Raw genomic sequence first — 24237 nt, 5'->3', positions numbered from 1 at the left:
AGTCACTGAGGGCCGGCTGACTCCAGGCTTGCAGGGCTTTGCACGGTCCTTCAATGGCTTCTCAGCCCCTCCTGCCATCTCATGGGGTCGATTCCCAGAGCAAATCTGGAACTGCTATGTTAGCCTTAGGGCAGACAGTGCTATGAAAGGTTGGGTGCTATCGACATGTGAATGGACCGTTATCACATACATACAGGCCGCCGGAACACAGATGGGCCAGAGCAGATGGCTTTTTCTTGAAGTCACTCTGGCAGGGAGAAGTGTCCCCAGCGTTCCGCGAGCTTGAGACAGAGGCCTGACTGCCTTCCAGGGGCTTACAGCAGACCCCAGTCCTCTTAATGAAATGTAGACCCCTAGAAGGTCTCAGACCCCGAGCGGCCACAGGTACAGGATAGTCAGTCCCAAGCATGACCACTGCCCTCTGTCTAGGAAGCACGCCGGTCTCTCCCAGCACACCACTTCTGCCACTCTGACCGAGAGCCAAAGGTTTGAGCTAACCATGTGAAACGCTACTACGACGTGAATTTCATCACAGGAAGGAGGACTCTGTGCCTGGAAAGGACCAGAGAGTAAACAGTTTCAGCCCTGCAGACCGCATGGTCTCTAGTTGGACATAGACAACACGTGAACAAATGTGTGTGACTAGGCTCCAGTAAAGCTTTATCGTGGACACTGAAATTGGAATTTCATATACTTTTCGCAGCTCATGAAATCTTTTTCTTTTCTTTTTATTTTTTTGAACCATTTAACAATGCAACAACCATTTTGAGCTTCTGAGCCCTTGGGTTAGGCAAGTGGTGGACTCTGGCCACAGGTGTCCAGCAGGTGGCCCTCCTCACCCCTCTCCCGAGGGATCAGCCCAGGGCAAAATACGAAGTCACAATGACATCAGCTGCAGAGGAAGCAGAGTGGATAAACAGAGAGACAGTGGGGCCAGAGGGTCAAAGCCCACGCAGCCTGTAGCCTGGACCAGTGCCCAGTGCTGACGTCGTCACTCAGGGAGCTGCTCAATCCCCCAAACCTTTCAACATCACTCTTCCCTTGCTTGAAAAACACTTGTGAACTGATTCATACCCCTGCAGACCTGCAGCAGACCTTTGCACCAGAAAATTAACCCTGAAATGGTCCAAGCCAGTCACCATTCCTCGGGAGAGAAAGCCACACTCAGCACACACTCTGGGCCTTGATGCAGGTGTACACACGGACGGCGTCCCAGCCCCGGTGACACAGGGGCGAGGGTTGAGACACTCCAGTGTCATCCACGGGCACTGGGCTCACCTCTGCCATCCATGCTCACCTGCAGCAGGTACAGCGGGACCCCAAGCCACGCCCTGCCATGGGCTCCCAGCTCCCACGTGTGTGGTCAAGTGCAGCAGAATCTCTGCTCCCACCCTTTTCTGGGTTGGGATCCAGAAACACGTCCTTAGATTTAGCTTCTTGGTGCCTGTTTTCTCATCTGCAAAATGGGAATGAAATACCTATGCCCATCACAGGTAGTTGTAGGGACTGGGACAAAACGGAATAAAAGGAAACCCAGCTCTTCCCCCTCCCCCGTCCCAGGCATTGGTGGGCATGTGTTAATTAAACTGGCTTTCTGCTGCATCCATTCTGTAAGAATGAAACGACAAAAATTGCATGCAACAGGCTTTAGACAGTGCTTGGCACATAGGCGCTTAATGGACATCAGCTGTGGCCACTCTAAGGCCATCTCCGACAGTTCCCTTTCCTTAGAACAGAAACAGCTGTTCTTGAACTGCTCCATCCATGCGCAGGTGATCACAGCCCCCAGCATCCCTGCCTGACTCACACCAGGAGGACCTCAGGACCAGGCTATCTGGAGCCCACCTGGTCCCGGTGCATGCCCACCGAGATGGTGCCTGGGGAGGTGGTGGCCTTGCTGAAGCTCCGCTTCCTAGGTCACCAGGAGGGAAGCAGCCCTTGGGCAGCTCTGAGAGAAGCACGGGGATGGGAGTTAGTGTGTAATGGGTGCAGCGTTTCTGTTGGGGAAGATGAAAAACTTCTGGAGATGGTGGTGATGGCTGCATAGCAATGCAAATGTGCTTAATGCTACTGAGCTATACACTTAGAAATGGTGAAAATGGTCAGTTTTATGTTATACGATTTTACCACAAGAAAAAACAAGAAGGAAAAATCACCTTGAGGAAAAATATTTAAAATGAATAGTATCCAGGAGCACTTCCAAGGTCATACTTAGATTTTTGCTTCCTAAGCCAGGAAACGTGTCACTTTGCATTTGATTTATTCTGTTCCCATCTTATCAGCACTTACAAAGACGTGAAAGCCGGGAATTGGAGCCCTCACAGTCATTGAGTAAAGATTAAAGTGCTCAGTACTGCAGTCCGCCAGCCCATTTCCTGTCAGGGGATTAGGACATAGCCAGCTCCTCAGGTCACTGATCAGAGCACGTAGGGTTTGCGGCCTCTGCCCAGGGATCACGCAGCCTCCCTCCAACTCATGTCAGGTCAGCGGGCAGCTCCCTCACAAGACTCTCTACAAACTGTGCTCCCGAGAGGCAGATGCCCCGCATACTCGCTGAGCTTGCACGGCCAGGGAGGTTGGCAGCATCGTCCCTCCGACTGTGACGCTGGCTCCTCTTCTGGGGCGGCCAGCCGAGGGGCATGATGTGCGTGTGCCCTGCACTCCAGGCACTGACTAGTGTCCAGCGGCTGCGGGTGATTGCCCCGCTCCAGGCTCTCACACATGCTTTTCCCAGGTGTCCTTCGGGTCCTACACAGCAGCAGGAGAGAAGGGCTTCTGTGCCCAGTGTGGTAGTGCAGTGGCCATGTGCATACAAACCTTTTTCTGTTCCTGGATGCCAGCACCTGGCACACCATGCAGACCAGCAAGAGAATGTACAGATGACTGTTGTGGCCCAGGGGAGACCAGGCTACAGGCAGCACAGGCTAGACTGGGAGGCTGGGGCCCCAGCAGAACCTCAGGGAACTGCTTTTAAAACCAGGAGCTTGCTTTGGGACTCTGGGAATGGTAACATCTTTGCCATAACAATCCATGTGACAGGAGTCTGCCCTGTGCAGCCCTCAAAACACTGGATTCTGAAGCCCCCATTCCCGCAGCCCCAGAAATGTGGTTCCAGGAAAGAGGCCTGTCAGACAAGCTGCTAATCTAGGTGGAGTTTCCTAACCCCAATGTACCTGCAAGAAAACCAAGCACTAAATAAGTATTTAATTTTTTTTCCACGGCCCTTTCCAACATTTTGCCATTTGTGACAAACATTTAAGAGAACAAGCAGCACTAGAGAAAACAGGAAAAATTAACTATGAGTTTTTATATAAATATGTATTCTACCAAAATCTAATGAAATGCAAAAGGTCACTCTGCTGCTAATCACATAGAAAACAGTACCTCAGTGTTGTACCAGTTGCTCCAATACAATGCAAAGCTTTGAACTGTTTATAACATAATACAACAGACGCACAATCACTCAGGAACAGTTATTCTGCCCTTTGAAGCCTCCTGCAGTTCAAGTATTACACAGGCAGGAAGTAGAAATCAGTGCTTTGATTTGTTTAAAATAAATTAAACACAACTAGCAACCATATTTCCTCTTGTTCAGAGGAAGGTACAGAAGACCAAAAATACCAGGTGACTCTGAAATGAAGAGCCAGTCTCTTCATAACTGAAAACCCCCAAAGACTGGTCCTTCACAAACATTCGAAGACCTTGCGTGCAAATTTTCAAGACGTTACCACTGTTCAAAGTAACTTGGAAATATCTCTCCTTTCAAGTCAAAGAGAATTCAAATACATGTTAGAATCATTTTAGAATATTTTAGAACTGAGTCTTTGAAATTCAAACCTATACTTAGTCTTGTTAAGCCACTCCCTTCTCCACCAGACCTTGCTGTGTCAAAACCTTCCCAAGGAGGAAACAAGCTGGAGTGGGGCTGTTTCCGAACAGTGGTGAGGCAGGCAGCATGGAACGAGGGCAGGAAGCCCCAGACCAGGGTTGGCCCGTCCTGAGCTTGGTCTGTGAGGCAAAGATACATTGGTCCATGCTAGCTGTGGGTAGCATGGCAGGGAGGGTCTGAGGTCTGGCCTCGGACCTTCTTGTACCAGTTTTTGGGGGTTCATGAGAAGCAGGCACAAGGTGCAAACCCTCCGGGGCCTCTTGAGGCATTACTCTTATCATCCTGAGCCAGAGCAGAAAAGTGTCATGGGGAAGGGAGTGAGCTTGAAGCCCAGCATCACTATTGGCTAGGGGTGAGTACGTGGCTTCAATGTCCACATCTGTAAAATGGGGATAATAGTACCTACTTCAGGGAGTTGTGAGGATAAAGTGATTTTCATATTTATAAAACATTTAGATTAGCTGCTGTCTCTATTCATATCGTTTCCACAGTTCAGTTCATGCTCACCCATTATCCACTTCTTCAGCTCAGGGTCACCTACTTCTGTCCTCACCACTCTGACAGAACTGCTGGCTTCCGGGACACAAATGGACTCCACTGATCCCTTTTCCAGCCTGGTCCTACTTGTGCAGCTCCCCATTAGGTAAATGCCTGTGTGTCTCTGCCTTCGATCATTTTGGCGGTCCTGTCACTCTCTAGACTCAAAACACCATCCCTGCATTCTCCTCCATCTCCCCACTAACCTGGGGCAGTTCATGCCTCCCTGCGACTTCCACCTCTAACTCAATAACTCCCCAAACTGTGTCTCTGGGGCCCAGGAGCCTGAGTTTCAGACCCTCTAACCATCCGACTGCCCTTTAGATATCCAGTAAGGATCAATCCCAATCCATTCTGCACTAAACGGGCTTACACCTTATCAAAAATCTATTGACTACATTTGCGTGGAGCTATTCTGTTTTATTGATCTGTCTGTCTATCCCTTCCTCCAGTCCTGTCCTGTCTAGATTACTGGAGCTTTGTAGTTAGTACATTTTAAAATCAGATGGTGTGTGCCCTTGGATCACATTCTTCTCTGAAGTTGTCTTGTATATTCCAATTCCTTTGCCTTTCTGTGCAAATTTTCTACAAAAACAAAAAAAAAAAAAAGCCTACTGTGATTTTGATTGAGATTGAGTTTAATCTCCATCTCAATTTAAGGAGAACTACATTTTAATAATATCGACTATTCTAACCCATAAGCACAATATAGGTCTCCATTTATTTAGAACTTCTTTGATTTCTTTTATTAGTGTTTTGTAGTTTTCAGCAAACAGTCCTTGCATGTATTTTATAGGATTTATGCCTATTTCATGGGTTTTGGTGCCATTGTAAATGGAAATGGTTTTAATTCCAGTACTCAATGGTCCTATGTTAGTGTACAGCTAAATTCACTTGCTAGTCTTAGCTTTTGTGTAGATTCCATTAAAAAATCATTTCAACTCCATAAAAGGGGGTTTTATGTCTTCTTTTCCAATCTAATGTCCCCGATTCCTTTTTCTTGCTTTTTGTACTTGTTAGAACCTCCAGTACAATGGTGAACAGGAACAGTGAAGTCACACATCCTTTCCTTGTTCCTGCTCTTAGAGGAAAAGCATTCAGTCTTTCACCCTTAAACATGAGGCTAGCTGAAAGGGCTTTGTAGACATTTTATCGGGTTAAGAAAACTCTCTTGAAATCCTGGCTTGCTGAGGGGTTTTTTTTTTTTTTTAAATCATGAATGGAGGTTAAATTTTGTTAAATGCTGTTTCTGGATCTATTGAGGTGATCACAATATTTTTCTTCTTGAGTCTGTTGATATGAAGAATTATGTTGACTGACTTTCAAATGTTGAACCAATCTTTTATTCCCAAGGTAAACTCTACTGATGGTGATGTATTAACCTTTTTATACACGGCTGAATTCTATTTGAAATCTGTGTTCACAAAGGCCTTTGCTCTACAGTTTTCCTTTCCTGTAAGTCTGTTTAGGCAGGCATTTCAGTTACTTGCAGATTAGTTTGATCTTTTCAAGGTTTGGTTTTAAGCTGTGTTGGTTTTGAGCTGTGTTGGGCTCTCATTCTAGGGCTTGCTTAATCCACTTCTACTAAGGTGGAACCCTTTGGAGGTGTCTACATGCTTGGGGATCAGCAAGAGCTGTCTACTGTGGCCGAGCTCTTGGGATTGGCCCCCTTGCAGCTTCTTGACAGTTGTTCTTGGCTGGTCTCCACAGTGATACACACTGCACACGCACAGCTCAGTAACCCATAAATGATCAGGGCAGCCTTGAGGATTTCTGGAGCTCCTTCTCTGCAGAGATCCCTTCTCTCTAGGACTCTGCCCTACCAATCATACCTGAGTCCCATACTCCCATCTCCACTCCTCAATGCAGCAAAGCAACTAGACACTACTTGGGTCCTTGTTTCCCGAGCCAAGGTCCACAAAGTGCCCCCAGGCAAAAATTCAGGGCAACTGTAGCACTTACCTTTCTTGTCTCCCTTTTCTCAGGGATCACAGCTCTGTGTTGCCTATTGTTCAATGTCTGAAAATAGTTGATTCATATATTTTGTCAGGTTTCCAGTTGCTTAGGGCAGCAGGGTACATACAATACAGTTACCCCATCCCATTGACTTGACCTTGGTGTGGTCTACACGAGAACAGTCAGGCCGAGCACCTGTGCTTGACTAGCTTCATCGCAGACACCACCCTAGAGAGCCATGTGACTAGGTCTGAAAGTGCCCTCACTAAAGGGGCTTATCATTCCAAAATGCCAGGGTACTTCTTGTTGGTGGCTCTCCCTAGAAGTGTGATATAAGAAGGCTGAAGGAGGATTGCAGCACCCAAGCTAAAATTCTGATTTGGAAAAGTTCTGAAGGATAAATTGTGAAAAAATTATTTTCATTATATAACATAGATGTCAGTAAAATCATTTCAGTCACTTGAACGTGATTGTGTCTGGGGCTCGTTTTAATTACAGTTTTAACAATTTAAACCCAAACCTATATTTTTTACAAATTGCACAAAGTCGATGCTTTAGCTGAATAAATGCCAATTATATAAGAATGTCTAAATAAATTATGATATATTAACATGTAGTTATTAAAAATAAATAATGTAATAAAAATATTTACAAAGAACAAAGCTGGGCAGAAAGAACCTAAATTGCCCATATTTGATGATTAAAACAATGTAAAATATGTGTAAGGATGATTAAAAACCAGAAGTAAGTCTGGGAGGATGAAAGCAGCTATTATGCTAGGACGGTGGAAATATAAGTGAAATATTCTTTTCTTTTTTTTTTAAATGTTGTAATAAACTTTTAATAATTAAAAAGGAGGTTTAGAAAAATGACCTAGCTCCCAGCCATAAGTACTATTCAAATTTAACAAACAATAATAATTGAAAAGAACCAGGAAGTGACCCGCCAGCTCCCATGAGGAGGAGAGCAGAGCCCTCTTGGCAGACTTCCTGTGTGCCCAGCAGGGCAAAGCCCATGTTGCTAGTGGCCCCAGAGGAGATGGAAAGGACAGCAGATGCTTTAAGAACGAAGAGCTGCAAAAATGCCCATCAGACCCCTTTGCACACACCACAGCACACACATTTTCTCCTTGTAAATACCAATTTAAAAAAAGTGAAAATCTATATTGCTATAGACTTGGAAGTTGATCATTTAAGGGCTTTCTACAGTATATGAATAGGCCACAAATCTTCACTTTCAACAACCCTGTAGGAATAGCATTGATGATCGAGGTTGGCACCAGGCAATGTAGAGGATTTGAGCAAATATGCATATCTTTTGAGCGCAGTGACCAAATTGCTGAAAACAATCCTGAAGAAAACCAGGTATATGAACCCCAGGCTCAGATCACAGTCAGGGTCGCCTGTGGCATCATCAAAGGCTTGCTCTCACCATTAAGGTGATTCCACCAGGCTCTGGGCACACTCCGGGCAGGCATAGAGAAGCAGTGTGTCCTGATGCCTGCTGTGCTTCCTAAAGCACATATGAATAAAGAAGGGCAGGAGTGAGGACCACTCCCAAGCCCTGACGACACCATCACAGGATGTGTGAGCTAGAGGACTCAATTAGCCTCTATGAACCTCCCCTTCCTGTTCCATAAAAGAATGAATTTATCTAAAGTTCTGATTTTTTTTGACTTTTTAAAGTTATCTGTGCTATGCGGTTGCTTCCACGATGCTCACGCCTGTGCACATACGTGTCTGTGCACTTCTCCGGGGGCTCATCTGACTTAGCCCTGGCTCACTGGCTCACTGTGCTGCCTTTCTACTACAGCCCCTAGGAGAGGCAGGTGAAGGGTGTGGTCTGTGAAGTTCGTAGATTTCAGACATAATAATCTCCAGTAATGGTGACGACAATGATACCAGGTAGCACTTACTATAGCATTCACATTTGCCAGGCCCTTGCTAAGTCATTTCCATCTATTTGCTCATTGAAACTTCCCATCACCCTAAGAATGATATTATCATTACTTACATTTTAGAGATGAGGAAACTGAGAGCTTAAGTTTCCCAAAATTGTTCTTTAGAGATTTTGGAGAAATTGAAACCCTCATGCACTGCTGCTGGGAATATAAAATGGCTCGGCTTCTGTGGAAAACGGGTGCTTCCTCAGAAAGTGAAACTTAGAATTATTGTATGACTCAACAGTTCCACTCCTAGGTATATACTCAAAAGAACTGAGAGCAAGGACTGGAACAGATGCTGGTATACCAATGTTCACAGCAGCATTATTCACCATGGCCAAAAGGTGGAAACAACCAAAGTGTCTGTACAGAATGTGGTCTATTCATACAATGGAGTATTATTCAGCCCTAAAAAGGAAGGAAATCCTGACTCATGCTGCAACATGGAAGAACCTTGAAAACATGCTAAGTGAAATCAGCTAGTGTTGCAAGCAAGGAGGGCGACTACTAAAGTCACGACCTTGAACGATTCTGTGTCTTCCCATGATGCCAGGTTTATTGAGTGGAACCTTCTCAAATAAACCAATCAGGTAACCATGCAGGTTAACACACAACATACAGAGAGGGGAAGTACAGAGTCTTACATGACAGAGCAAAGGGATGAAAGTCCTTCGAGTCTCCAAAGCAAGTTCTATTACATGATGGCACGGAGAGCTGTACATTGGTCCTAAGCCAATGGCTATGATGGGTTAGCAGGTCAGAGTTTTTGGCTCTTGGTGCACCCATTCATGATGCTATCAAATGAGGCTTGAGCATCGTCTGTCTAAGGCGTTCAGCGTGTATGGACCTTACGTGAGGGGATCCTCAGAGTCATCGGCTCCGCTGGTGAAGGTTTATCCACGGCAGTTGTGGCTGATGTTTCTATGGTTTTGGGTGTTCCAGTCACACCCTAAAGGCGTCCCCATTATGTGCAAGTTGACATTGCTGTCATGGCTCCCATGGAATACATTTTATAAAGTCCGAAAAGTCCTCATTTCTTTATGTCTATATAGCCAGTCACCAATGGACAAATATTGCATAATTCCACTTACATGAGGTACCTAAAATAGGCAAAGGTACCTAAAATTCATAGACAGAAAGTAGAACACAGGTTACCTGAGGCTTGGGAGAAGGAGAATGGAGAGTGATTGCTTGATGGGTACAGAGTTTCAGTTGGGATGATGAAAAAGTTCCAGTGTATATATGTTTACTAGATCTCCTTTTGGTAAGATCATTTCAGTGAGATCCTTTGAGTAAGATCATTCTGGTTTGAAGATGGAAAATGGATTGGTGGGGGGCAAAACTAAAGAAAAATAGGTTTCTGCAGCCATGCATGTGAGAAGTGATGAAGGTTTGCTTAAAGTAGCGGCTGAAGAGATTGATTTGAAGTATATTCGGGGATTAAAATGGACAGGACTTGGTGGTTATTGGATTTGGAAAGAAGAGTCAAAAGTAATCCTGAAGTTTCTGTCTTGGCCAACTGGATAGATGACTGCTCTGCTCACTGGTTTAATTATTCAGGAGCTTAGAAGCTCTCATTTATCACTTTTTTAGGAGTTATTAACAGGTAATGAGGATGCAAGTAATGAGGAATAATACTACAACAATCAAAAGGAATAAATGTCTGTTGCATGCAACAACATGCATAAATCTGAACAATATTGTGCCGAGCAAAAGGTGCCAGACGAGAAATAGTATATATTGAATGACTCCATATGTATGAAACACTAGAGGATAAATCTAACCCCTAGTGATAGAAATTTGATCAGTGTTGGCCTTGGGTTGTGAATGAGAAAACTGAGGGAGAATGGGGCACAGGGAAACTTTTTGGGTAATGGCATGTTCTCTATTTTAATGGAGATAGATGGTGGTTACATTGACCAGTTTACTTTAAACTAATGCACTTTATTGAATGTTAGTTGTACTTCAATAAATTTGATTTTAAAAAATAAAAATATCAGAACTTTAGTTAAATTCATTCTCTTCCTTTGAAGTAGTAATTATCTTAGAGAAGTTTGGGGGATTAAACTACTGTAACAAATCTTTGGAATCACATGGATTTCTACTTTATTTCTACTTTATTACTTAAAATAATGAGTTCAAGGTTCAAAAAATGCATGCATGCAGTTCTAAATCTGAGCTTTTCTTTACAACTTGTTCACAAAAATAAGTCATAGAATTTCATTTCTTGGATAATTGATTTTTTAGATCATACCAGTTGACCATCAGCTGGCAATGTAAGGGGACAAATGTAGCATCTTGCTTTGAGAGGCACACAACCTCTGCTTATGTAAACATCTTTATATTTAACCCTCATCTTCAAATGATTTGGGTTTTTGCTATGACTTGGGTGTGACTTACCTGATAGAATATACAAAAAATTAACTCAAAATGGACCACGAACCTAAACGTAAGTGCTAAAATCATAAAAATTGAAAAAGAAAATATTTGCCACCTTGGCAAAGTTTTCTTAGGACACAACATAAACCATAAAAGAAAAAAATTGATTAACCGAACTTGGGTGACTTGGGCATTTTCTGTCACTTTGGATTGGATCTGTCCTTTTTCAGGTTTTATATAAATGGAATCACACAGTATATACTCTTTTTGTCTGACTTCTCTCATTCAACATAACGTCTGTGAGATTTATCCATTTGTTGCAACATCAGGAGTTCTCTCCTTTTAACTGCTAAGAGAGTTCCAGTGTGTGACTATACCACATTTATTTATTACATGTTGATGGACACTTAACGATATTTTCAGTTTTTGGCTATTATTAAATAAAGCTGCTGTGAACATTTCTACATGAGTCTTAGCGTGGACAGATGTTTTCCATGCATATTATCCAACAGTGGAATTGCTGGGTTGTAAATAGTAAATGAACATCTAAGAGTAAAGGAAACTGCCCAACTTTTCCAAAATTGTACCATTTTACATTCCCACCAGTATTATATGAGAATTCTAGTGCTTTGTGTCCTTGGCAATACTAAATATTGTCAATTCCTTTAAGTTTTGGTTATTCTAATGGGTGTCTAGTAGTATCTATTATGATTTTAATTTGCACTTCCCTTATAACTGGACACATTGAAGATCTTTTCGTGTACTCATTGGCCATTCATATCTTCTGTGAAATGTCTGCTGAGATCTTTTGCCTAATTCTCAATGAAGTTTAGTTTGTCTTCTGGCTTTTGAATTACAGCTTCTTTATACAGTCTGCATAAAAGTCCTTTGTCACATATACAGTTTTTGGCTTATTTTTCCTTTTCTTAAGGGTGTTTTTAAAAGAAGTTTTTAATTTTGATCAAGTTTGGTTAATCATTTTTTTCTTTTATGGTTTATGTTTGTGTCCTAAGAAAACTTTGCCAAGGTAGCAAATATTTTCTTCTTCAATTTTTATGATTTTAGCACTTACATTTAGGTTTGTGATCCATTTCGAGTTAATTTTTTATATATTGTCTCAGGTAAGGCTCAAGATTAATTTCTTCCTTTGTGGATATCCAGTAGTCCAAGCAACTTATGTTGAAAAGATTAACCTTACATCATTGAACTCTTTTGGCATCTTTGTCAAATTAATTGACTATATATCTGTGGGTTTACTTCAGGGCTCTCTATTCTGTTCCACTGATCTGTATGTCTACCCTAATGCCAGTATCACACTGCCTTGATGACTATAGCTTTGTAGTAAGTTTTGAAATCAGGTAGTATAAGTCTTCCAATGTTTTCATTTTCAAAATTGTTTTGACTTTTTTAAAACTTAGATTCAGTCCTTTGTATTTCCACATAAATTTTATGATTGACTTGCCTTTTTTTTTTTTTTTTACATAAAGGCTGTTATTTGGGATTGCATTGAATGAATCTACAAATCGATTTGGGGGAAACTGAAATTTTGAAAATGCTAAGCTTTCTGATTCACAAATTTGACATATATTTCCATTCATTTAGGTCTTCTTTAATTTCTCTCAGCAATGTTTTATAGTTTTAATGTACCTTTCTTGCACATATTTTGTTATATTTGTACCTAAGTGTTTTATATTTTTTGATGGTATAGTATAAGGCATTTTTTTAAACTTCAATTTCCAATTGCTTACTACCAGTATTTGAAAATGCAATTGCTTCTTGAATATTAACTCTGCATCCTGTGACCTTGCTAAATGCACTAAGTTCCAAGAGCTTTTTTTCTTTTTGTAGAGTCCTTGCAGTTTTCATTGCATATGATCATATTCTAAGATGGACATGTCATCTGTGAATGAAGACAATTTCGTTTTCGAGTTTGTATGACTTTTTTTTTCTTGCCTTATTCCTCTAGCTAGGATTGATGCTAAGATGAATAAAAATGGTAAAAGCAGAGATTGTTGTCTTGTTATTGACCTCAGATGAAAAATGTTTATTTAGTCTTCCATCTTTAGGTATGATATTAGTTTTAGGCTTTTAGTAGCTGCCCTATATGAGGTCATGGAAATTCTCTTCCTTTCTAGGTTTGCTGAGAGTTTTTTGCTTTTTGTTTTGTAAGTCATGAGTTGGTGTTTGATTTTTCATTGTTGCTTTATATATTTTTTTGTATCTATTAAGGTAACCAGGTTTATTCTTTTTTATTCTGTTAATATGGTGAATTATATTGATTTTTGAATTTAAACCAGTTTCATAGTACTGGAATAAACTCCATTTATCGATCTTGTTTCATATGTTGCTGGATTCATTGGCTAATATTTTGAAAACATTTTTACATCTGTCTTCATGAGAGATACTGGCCTGTAGGTTTCTTTTCTTAACATATTTTTGTGTTAGGGTAGTGCTGGCTTATAGAATGAGTTAAGAACTATTCCCTCCTTTGTTTTCTGAAAGATTTGCATACAATTGGAATCATTTCTTCCATAAATGTTGGGTATAGCTCAACTCTGAAGCCACACAGGCTTGGAATTTTCCCTGTGGGTTTTTAAATACAAATTCAATTTTTTTTAGTACAAGTAGGGCTACTCAGATTTTTCTCTTTCTTCATTTATTTTTTAAACATTTTATTTTTTTATTTTTCCCCCTCCCTCCTCCCTCCTCTTTCTTTTGAGTCCATTTGGATAGTTCGAATATTTCAGGTAGTTTATTTCATCCAATTTTTGGGATCTATTGGCATAATTTGTTCATAATTTCCCCTATTTTACTTTTTCATGTTTGTGGAATATGTTTTATTTCTTATATTATTGCTCATATTGGTAATTTGAGAGATCTGTTTCTTAGTCTAACTAGAGGTTTATCAATTGTACTGATCTTTTCAAAGAACCAACTGTTGGTTTCATTGATTTTTCCCTATTGTTTGTCTGTTTTCTATTTCACTGATTTCAGTTCTTAATTATTTTCATCCATCATTCATAGAATAATCCACACTTAGCAATGTGGCAGAAAACAACTTGTACATAACTACAAATTGAAATCTGTTTCTTCCCACCCTACTGGAACATTAGCATTCCACCAATTACTGATATTCATGATTTTGACCACACTTTTCTTATAAACGTGTGGCACCAACTCTGACAGTGCATGAATGGTCATCAGATCAAGGTACCTCTTCTCCTCTCTGTTTCAAAACAGTAACAGGAAATGGAAAAAGGGAAAACACCTCAGCATTTGCAAGCTGGTGATGGTCCTATGACCAGCTCAGGAAGGAAATGAGCACGGGGACACATGTGCAGTGGCTAGGGCCAGGCTCACCTCTTTTGGATGTCATGTAAACGCTACACACACTCACTGACAGCATGCCAGGCCCCATCCTCCCCAGGCCAGCAGAATGTGGGCTCTGGCATTTCATCACTCCCTTGGCCTTTCTTTTCAGAAGTCTCATTTTGGATACACACCACAATACTTACTGATGACGTGATATGATATCTGTCTGGAGTGTACTTCTAATTAACTCAGGGGTGGGGGCAGGGAGCTTGGATGAAACAGTTTGGGGATGAATTGGGACCTGTTCAGGCTGGGGATGGGTCATAGAAGAGTCACTCTACTATTTTATATTTGTATTTTTCTATAATAAAGTATTTTTTAAAAAAGAACTTAGCTTCCTCCACTTTTTCTCTTTTGTATTTTCTAAACATCCAAATGTTAATCATGCTCTGTAAGCAAAAATAAGACTGATCATCTCAGCAGTACTGACTAAACCCCACTCTAGCTTAATCAAACCAGAAAAAGTCTTACAAATGAACTTAATACATTTGCTCACTCAGTGTGTACTTATTGGGAAACTATGTTACACCAGGTCCTCTTCTGCAACCAAGAAGCGGCAGAGAGCAGGTGTCCTATGGAGAAGAGAGGCAGGGGCACAAAGTGTGGGCAGAGCAGAGTACACAGGCAAGGGAAGGAGGGTCTCAGGGACCTGGGCTCTATGAGACTGCAGTGTGGCTGGGCCAGGCTGGGCTAGGTAGGAGGCCTTGCAGGCCCTGCACGGACTGTGGCTTGTATCCAAGAGACATGGACACCTGCCTTCACAGGCCTGACTAACCACTAAACAGTTTGCTATTTTGCCAAGGGATAAGGAAGGACCCCATTCAACCAGAGCCTTGGGGGTCCCAACTGGAGAACAGGAAGAACTCAGCCTGGGCCTTCTTCACAGGCTGGCAGGCAACAGGCACCAAGTGAAGGGCCCAAGGAACACAGCAGTAGCAGCATCATTTGTCCTCATGGTGAAGAGGAGAGCACTTGGCCTCCAGACCCTTGCACAGGGCTCGTATACTCCAAGAGGCTCCAAGAGGCAGAGGCCAATCAATTCTCAGGGCCCCTTTTCCCCTAGCAGTATCAGAACCATCAGGTACATAAAGGAGCCAGCCTTCTTGGCAACAGAAACCTGAAGCCCAATGAGATCAGCAACTCTTATACTGGGGCCCTGACTTTCCACACTCACACTAGAGTTGTTCACTTCTCCTTTCGGCAGATACTTCCTCGGGTGCCTACCATCACCAGGCCCTGAGAAAGCAGCATCTGAGCAAACTTGAAGGAAGTGAGTGGGGGGTGGGGTCCATTCCAGACAGCAGGAACAGCCCATGCAATGGCCCTGAGGCAGGAACATGCCTGGTCTGCCAGGACAAAGGCAGCCAGTGGGAGTCGGAGAGCAGCAGGTCACACAGGATGGCCACCATGGGGCCTTTGACTGTTATAGCAAAGCAAAGAGCAACATGATCCCAAGAGTCATATCTTATCTTGCACACAATCAAAGAGAAGGTCTTTGGATGAAAGCTCTGTCCGACTTCGTTCATATTTCCCACAGGGCTTCCCTAGCATAGTGTCTAACATGACAACAGAGGGAATCAGGGTTTCACAATGTTCTCAGGCCAATTACCAAAACTAAGGTGATTAGAGACTTACAGGCATATTAAACTGATTTCTTTGAGGTATTAAGAGGAAAATGCCTGAATTAAAATAATTCACAAGATGTGAATGAATGAAAACAAATGTCAAAATCCTCTAGAAAAGCTTGAGAAGGTGCTATGCACCTAGTATCTAACCAATGAAATTGCCAGTGGGATAAATTTCAGGCTGTGTATCACATGAAAGAAGGAGGGTGTTCAGGGTTCAGCATAGACAAGGAAAAGAGAGTTCAAGTTCCAAGTCTCTTTAGATTACAGGATCCAGAGGCCCCACAAGCTCCCATCCCTGACCACTACCATTCCATGCCCAGTTCCCATCTTACCCAGACTGGAGCTCTGGGGCAGTTAGGACTAATCAGATCTTGCCTGCCTGGCATCTTGCCCCAGATACCCAGCTCTTGGACTCAGCTCTGGGATTCGAGCTCAGGGCTCACTGGGCAGGACTAACCCAGCCCAGAGCTCAGAATCTGGATATTCAGTATCCTGGCCTCCTCTTACAACTTTAAAAACAAATGGACACAAATTGTCTTATTTCACTGATACAAAATGTCCAGGCAAATTGATAGAGACAAAATAGATTAGTAGTTGCCAGAGGCTGGGGGGCAGTGGAGAGAAATGGGAGTGACTGCTTAATGGAATAAGGAACATGTGACTTCTCTTTGGAATGATGAACATGTTCTAAACTTGATTGTGGTGATGGTTGCACAACTTGTGAATACACTAAAAACTGGTGAACTGTATACTTTAGATGAGTGAAGGGTATGGTATGTGAATCATATTTCCATAAAGCTGCAACGAAACAAACAAAACAAAGTGAGAATGAAGAGAGAGATAGGAGAGGCTATCACCCACAAGATCCAGGTCCAGAGCACATCCTGGGAACTAACTACAGAGGAGAGGAGGCATGAAGGCCACGGCAAGACTGAGGGGCAACGGGGCACAAAGGCAGGCAGCCTGGACACCCCCTTGGGCCAGGGCCCTCTGGGGCTTGCTTACAGGTTGGACTGTGGGGTGTTTGGCAGGATCATGGGGTCAGATATCAGCTTGTCAAGATTCTAGTGATGGCCTGCACCCCAGATATCCCCTTCCTAACAAAATCCAGAAGGAAGACAGTCCGGAAAATCACTCCCATTCCTGGTCTCCCCACTGTGAAACCAACGAGCACAGCACACCACACTAAGAATCTTCTAGCAATGACTTGTACCTCCTTGAAATCATCATGCTTTACAACCTGCATCTGATACAAATAAATCACCTGAGGTGATTCCACAGCACCAAGGACTGGAAAGCCCACACATTCCCAAGAACTGTAGCCTCCATTTTTCAAACTGGATATCTTTGTGACATGGTGATAGTCACTCTTTTCCCCCACCAGTCACCTGGGAAACTGAACTCTCAATATGGGCAGGGGCGAGACTCACAATGGTAATTTAGAGGAATCTTGAAATGCTCCCCAGTGACAGCCCAGGTGAAGTCTGACCCAGGAGGCCTTCTGGGCCCAACAACCATTGGGCCACAGAAGCAGAGACCAGGACTCCATTATCAGCGTGAGGCCCTGGGCAGGTTGCTTGCCCTGTGGGAACACTGCAGGGGATGCTCTGTAGTGTGTCCCCAGTCTTAAGGGGGCAGGAGCAGAGATGTCAAGATGCTTCAGAGTCTGGTGATGACTGACATGGGGTACTGGGGGTGACACAGAAGAAGGAGAATGTCTCAGACCACTGTCTAAAGTTGAGTGCAAACTTAGACTTAAGAAGCTATTAACAATTAATATCCATATCATATAAAAAAACTGTTATGACTCAATAAAGAAAAAAGGAAAGCAACCCAAAGAAAAATGGGCAAGATATAATTTTCTCTTAAAGTTGACAACAGCCAACAAACACTTTAAAAGATGCTTAAATGTATAAGTAATTGATGAAATGTAAATTAAAGTATCAATAAGACAAGCTTTTTACCCAACACATTAGGGAAAAACTAAGAACGGTAAAATCCAGTGCTGGTGAGTGTGGGGAAATAGGCCTTCTTGGGGCAATCTGAGATGTGCATACTCTGACCCAGTGATTCCATTTGGAGGACTCCAGCCTACAAAAATATTCACAAATGCACACAAATGAATTCATGCACTCAAGCACATTTACTGCAGGACTCTTGAAGAGCAGGAGCTCTATAGACAACTAAAGTCCACCAACAGAGAGACAACTAAATAAATAAAGATGCATCCGAATAATAAGATACTATAAAGGTTTGGGACGTCTCTGCCACACCAGACCCTCCCTTTTGGTGTCCCATCTTAGCACATGACAGCCCACTGCCATCACATTGACCTTCCCTCTCCCTAACCCACATCCAGACCATCACCAAGTTCGAAATCTCAACATACCTGTTCCCACCTCCACCTCCCCCAACCCCATTCTCCCTCCACCTTGTAGCCAAAATAGCAGTCTGAGAAGAGGAAGTTGATCCACAGCTACTTCCTGCCTCGACTCTTCACTGGTTGTCCATCACTCCCAGGAGCAAGAGCAAATCCTTCACAGGGGCTGGCACACCCCTGGCCCACCACTCAGTCACCCTCCTGTCCCTCTGGGCTCCACCACCCTGACCTTCCATAGGTCCCAGGTGAGATCCATCTTCTGAAACTCTCTTTTTCCTTCTTTCCTGTGTCTCATAGTGCCCAGTTAATTCCTAATCATGTGTTAGCCCTGAGCTCGATCCTCAACCCTTCTGCGACCTTATTCTGATCCTCCCCCTAATGGTTTCCACCATTCAAGGTTTTCATACCTGTCACTGTGCTTCAAAGAATTCCTCTCTGTTTGAAATTCAGTATTTGTGTGATGTTAGATTAATGTCTGTCCTGCCCCAGCTCTGAGTGCCGTGAAGGTAGAGAATTGTCCCCGTGCCCAAACGCCCAGCACAGCATCTGCAGTCAAGCCGGGTACAGCTGAGTATTGCATGGATCAAACGTTTAAACAAATGTTTCAGTACTATACATGTTTTTAAACCTTTTTATTTCACAATTTTCAAACGTACACAAAAGCAGAGAGAAAAGTATAATGAACCTTCCATGTGGCCATCATCCAGCTTTGACAACTATCAGCAGGCTACCATTTTGCTATCCACTCTCATGTCTTTTTCCTTTTTCATTTTTCTTATTCTACTCACAAAAACTTCAGTATGTACATAGATACACTTTTTTACACACATAAATGCACATATGGGAGGAGCCCTGTGTATCGATTCAGAAGAACACATACAGTGAGCAATCATCACGCAGGGCACTGTGAGTGCCATCAGGGCTGCGTGCTTCCCACATGCTTAGATTCTCAAGCAGCCATGGCTGGACCCCTCGGAATAGCCGCTTCAGACCTCAGGTGGTAAAGTTATTTGGCTGTGAGCCGAGTCTCTCCCAGCATGCTGTCACACCCTTCCCGACATGAACAAACACAAAGAAATATGTCCCACCAAGTCACCTACTTGGCTGAACTGTGCACCTGGTCACCCTCTGGGAAGCTTCCTTCATGGGTATTTTTCTCCCCTACACAAAGCATGCCTACGAAATAAACCGAAAATGACATAAACAGGAAAGTCCCATCTTGCAGAGACTGAGGAGCCAAGGCCTGCCTGAAAATGAGGCTCAAACTCATAACCCAGATCCCAAAGAAAACAAACGATGCCAAGGTTTCTGTGTCACTTCTAAACTAAGAAATACAGTAGGGAGAGTAAATCACAATTGCAAAGAGGCACTGCAGCACTCATGATAATGCAATGAAAAGGGACAAATATGTTTATCCTTAAGAGTCACAAATAATTTCACAGCTGTTAGTTTTGGCAAGCCACTACTTTGGAGGTGGGAGGGCTCGTGGCACATGTCTTCATCATCACCTCGAGCAAAAATCCCACATGCCAAAGGCACATCTTTGTCTGAAGGAAAAACAGGTTTAAGTAATAACATGTTTTTAATGGTCAACATTTAAAGCACAAGAAAGGTTTTAAAAAAACTCATTAGTAAATTCAGAAATCTATTAGCACCAATGCCTTATCCACTTACCAATCCAGATCGCACGACCACTTCCAAATGACTCTCTTGGCCAGATGTAATGAACAGAGCTCTGCACGGAACACTGCAGAGAAAGCAGGTTGAGCAGTCTGTCCCTCTCCTGTGGCCACACGGAACCAATAATCCCTCTCCATCAACTCTTCCTCCAGGTGGTGCCCTGGACTCTCCAGTCGCTGCGCCTGCTCCATCTCTACTGCCATTACATCTGAGAGTCTCTAAGACCAAGACTGGGAAGCAAGAGGCACTCAGTAAGACCCAATAACAGAAGGCAGGTGGAACTCAGCCTTTCCAGATTAAGCCAGTGTCTGAGAAACTCAGAGGTATTCAGGTCACTGTATTTTATTTTTCAGAAAAACAATGACAACAACAACAACAACTGAATTTTGGAAAGTTGTCTTTTGTACACATGCCAAATCACTCTCTGTGAGTGGTGAGTTTTCACTCCAACACCATTCCCCAAACCCAGTGACCCTGCTGCCCACCTGGGGATACCATCCCAGTTCCCCTATTTCCGGCCCTACATAGAGGCCAATGCTACTTACTGCCTTGGCATGGGCAAATCCAAAGGTTGCACAATCTTTGCGGGCCCTTACCTCCTCCACCAAATTCCCACTTCAGTTATATGGAGGAGAAAAGCTGCCCCTTATTTAGCTGGAACAACAAAAAAGGTAAGAGAAGGCTTGCAACCCTTTAAGAGTGTCAATTGTAAAAGTTAATTTTGGCTATTCAATTATCACTGTTTCTGGTACAATCTCAAAGATAAATCCAATAAGGGGTGATGTGCCTAGTGGTAAAGAGCTGAGGTCCTAGGGCTAACATACTGAGTTCAAAATCGGGTTCTGCCTCTCTCACTGACCGAATGACCTTGGACCGGCTATTCCACCTACCTTACTCCAATCTCACCCCAACCTCATTCCACCTCACCCCAACCATACTCTGACTCACCCCAACCTTACTTTACCTCACTCCAACCTTACTCCTCCTTACTCTACCTTTCAACCTTACTATCGATAAAAATGGTGATGATGAGGAGTTGTGAAGATTAAATGAGATAATACATTTGAAGTACTGTGTTTATGAAGCACCCAATAAATATTAACAGCCATTTGTATTAGCCTTTGGATATTTTAAATTTGGTTAAAAATTATCAATAAACACTCCAAGGATATTTATAAATTATTTTGGATAAATTGTTATTGTTACTTCCTTTTAATGAAAACATTAATTTGTTATGACATTGTTCTGACTATGAAATACTTCTGGGATACAGCTCAGAAAGTGAAAGAAAAGAAAAAGTCCTTTGGATAACTGTGTAGCCTCTGGCAAGGCACTAAATATCATCATACCTTAATCTTCTCAACTATAAAATGAGATAACAATTAGTCTACTCTGAAGAATGGTGATAAGAAATAATAAAAGTCACTGTTCTGCTCTTATGCACCTAGTAAGTACAAGACACTTTGAAAATATGCACTGTGTACTGAGAGAAGGCAGGCTCCTGGCAGGCGCCTGGAGTCCTCCCAGGAGACCCCTAGGATCTTGGATCCGCGGAGCCAAACTCACAGCTCCCTCTACACACAGAAGTTTTAACACCAGGGAAGAGCTTAGAGATGGTCCAGTCTAAACCATCACATTAAACATGGCCTCACCAAGGCCATTCAAACACATACATACCTGTGCTTGGTTCCCTGCGGGCCAGCACACTGTCACCAGGAAGCCTCTGTCTTGCCCTCCAACTAAGGGATTCTCTCTCACTCAGTGCTTATCTGCCTCTTTTCTAGGACCTTAATGTGAATAATAGCCAAATATGTACCTCTAATTGGGCCCTCTATTTTCAACTTAACCTGTATTTCCTGTGTATTTTATATAGCAGCAGTCTACCTGAATCCTTGGCACCTAGAACTCTGGAAGGTGCTAAGTAAATATTTGTGGAGTGAATTACCTTAACATTATGAGGTAGGTCCTGCCACTCCGCTCCCCATTTTTGCACGTGAGGAAGAGATAAGCTTTCCAAGGTTAAGAGAAATGCCATTCTGCTTAGCTAGTGAATTATCCTTATTTATCTCCACTGGGCTGTCTCCAGGGCCCCATATGCTCTCCCCCGTCATCCTCCACTTGTCCCACATCACTCTTCTTCCCACATCCCCTATGCTCATGCCAGCCCTGCTCCTGCCACCACTGCCCAGGTTCAGCCCCCCACTCTCCCTCACCAGCACTTCCTGCTACTGCCTATCCCTACAACTTCTCCACTTCACAAATTTTCTCCATGATTTACCCAGGGTAAGCAGTCCCAAGTCAAATCTGAACAAGCCCTCCTCCTAGGAAGGTCCTGTGTTGGCTCCCCATGCCCTAGAGAACAAAACTCAAGTTCCACCTCCAGTTCGCACTACAGCATCTAGTTCTACTAGTTCATCTACATGCCTACACTTCTAGTGCTCAAAGCAGATCACAAATGGCCTGGCCTTCCTGCTCACACTCCTTGAATGCCCATATTGCCCAAGAACTCCCATTTCCCTGAAGCTCAGGCCACCTTCCCCTAGGAAACCCTCCCTGCCCCCAACCCCATGTAGGGCTCAGACAGGGACACCTGTAATGCTCTATAGCACATAGATAAAGATATAATCATCTAGTTATATGTCCATCTACTCTATTCAACTACTAACACCTTCAGTGCAGAGACTAGGTCTTTTCAGATGCTAAGCGTCTGACACAAGGTCTACATTTGGTAGAAAACAAAATGTCTTAATGACTCAGTCTCTGGGGTTTTTCAGACCCGGGAGTCATCCTTGACTCAGCTGTGATGGGGAGCCAATGAAATCTGTCAATTATTATCTCTGAGATCTCTCTGAAATCTTGCTTTCAACCCCATCCCCATTGCACTCCCAGGCTCAGGCCCTCATCATTCCAGGGACTATGAGATTAACTTCCTTCCTCCAACATCCCCTTTGTACAATTACACTTCCTGTCTGGTTCCTGCCAGTTACTTTACCAAAACACACATCTAACGTTAGTTTCATGACTAAAGACCCTCTGAAGCTTTTTACTGCCTGTAGGGACTTTGAAAACCCTCCACACACACACACCCTTCACCAAGCCTACTTATTGCCTCCCCACATGCCCAACACTAGGCTGGTAGCCACTCCCAGAACTCTCTAGACACTATCAATGGCCTGTGCAGGCTTTCAGGCATGTGCATTGCATGGAGGACCCCACTTCCATCTCATCCTTCTAGGCCCAGTTCAGGGGTCATATCATGGGTGAAACCTGCACTGATTTCCCCTCCTCCCACGAAGAAGTCATGCTGGGCCTCCACTCTGTCCTCCATTGCACTATCAATACTATTCACTTCGCCTCGAGGTCCCAGCTACCCGTCCCTCACTCAATCCCGTAGGCACGTGCCTGAGTTAGACAACCAGCCATTCCGTTTCCTTCAATTTAATAATTTGCAGTGTTGAGCACTTGCGCACCCTTTTCATTTTAACAATGGTAATAAGGAACTCCAGGAATATGACGTGACTGGCCCAAAGCCACGGTGTTAAGCACAGCAGGGACCTACAGCATCTGATTAAAAATCTTACCAACTTTAAACAACCTTCCTCCATCCCGCACTGAGGGTGACGATGGATGGCAAGAAACACTGTAGGCTTAGGAGTGGGCCCCAGCTGTTCCGAACCTGCGCCCCTGAACTCCGCAGACTCAAGTTCATCTATTTGCAACTTCCCCGCCGTGAAGCCGCGTTCAGTTCCTTCCACACACGACTGACGTTCGGACGGGAACTACTCTCTCCTTTCTGTGGCAGGGGAATTCGGAGGGAAAGTTGCTGTTTGCCGTCGCGCGCCTGCAAGGAAGGGCACGCCGGGGAGGGCGGACTGCGTGGCCCACCTCAGCCAGCCGCGTCTCCAGTCCCGGCGGCGCCCCGCCCCGCTCGCCGCTGCCCGCTCACGCCGCGCCCCGCCCGCGCCCCGCACCCCACGCGCATGCGCAGCCCCTGCTCTGGCACGCGCCCCGGGCCCTGTGGCGGCGGCCTCGAGGCCTCGCGCGCCTGATATCGCGGGGAACTGGCTCCTGGCCGAGGGAGTGGCGGGGTCCAAGGCGGCAGGAGAGGCCGGCGAGGCCCCCGGCCGCTGAGGAGCGCCCCGGTCGGCTCCCCGTGGGAGGGTGGTCGTCCTCTCCCCCGCCCCCCGCGCGGGCGTGCGGAGCGGGAACGCTAGCACTCGCGACAAGGGTGGGGTCGGCGCGCCCCTCGGGCGGGGCTGCTGAGCTGAGGGCAGGCGGTGTGATGGGGAGGGGAAGTGGACCCGGCGCCTGGGGGATCGGGATGCGCTGGCCTCCCCTTCCACCCTAACGTGAAACACTGTGTGAAACGCTCAGGGCGTAGATGGCGAGGCGAAATTTGTACCTTCTTTCTCCGGAACGCTGACTACCTTATTTACGTAAGTTTCAATCGGACAGGTGGCGGAAACTACGGCTT

General features: G+C 44.1%; 1 long non-coding RNA gene across 1 annotated transcript in view; it reads right to left on the bottom strand.

The window, feature by feature from the left end:
• The window catches only part of LOC107521867, a 30019-nt gene extending 6398 nt beyond the window's left edge, over nucleotides 1-23621 (bottom strand). Inside the window, exons 1-2 of the long non-coding RNA XR_001599665.2 lie at nucleotides 23345-23621; nucleotides 19758-19993 (exon numbers count right to left, since the gene is read on the bottom strand). This is a non-coding gene — a long non-coding RNA (uncharacterized LOC107521867). The remainder of the gene's footprint in view (nucleotides 1-19757; nucleotides 19994-23344) is intronic.
• Nucleotides 23622-24237: the final 616 nt, after the last annotated feature.

Source organism: Rousettus aegyptiacus, unplaced genomic scaffold (genome assembly GCF_014176215.1).
Source record: "Rousettus aegyptiacus isolate mRouAeg1 unplaced genomic scaffold, mRouAeg1.p scaffold_m13_p_5, whole genome shotgun sequence".
Classification (NCBI taxonomy): domain Eukaryota; kingdom Metazoa; phylum Chordata; class Mammalia; order Chiroptera; family Pteropodidae; genus Rousettus; species Rousettus aegyptiacus.
The sequence above is the reverse complement of the archived record's forward strand: the minus strand, read 5'-3'. Positions and strand labels throughout refer to the sequence as shown.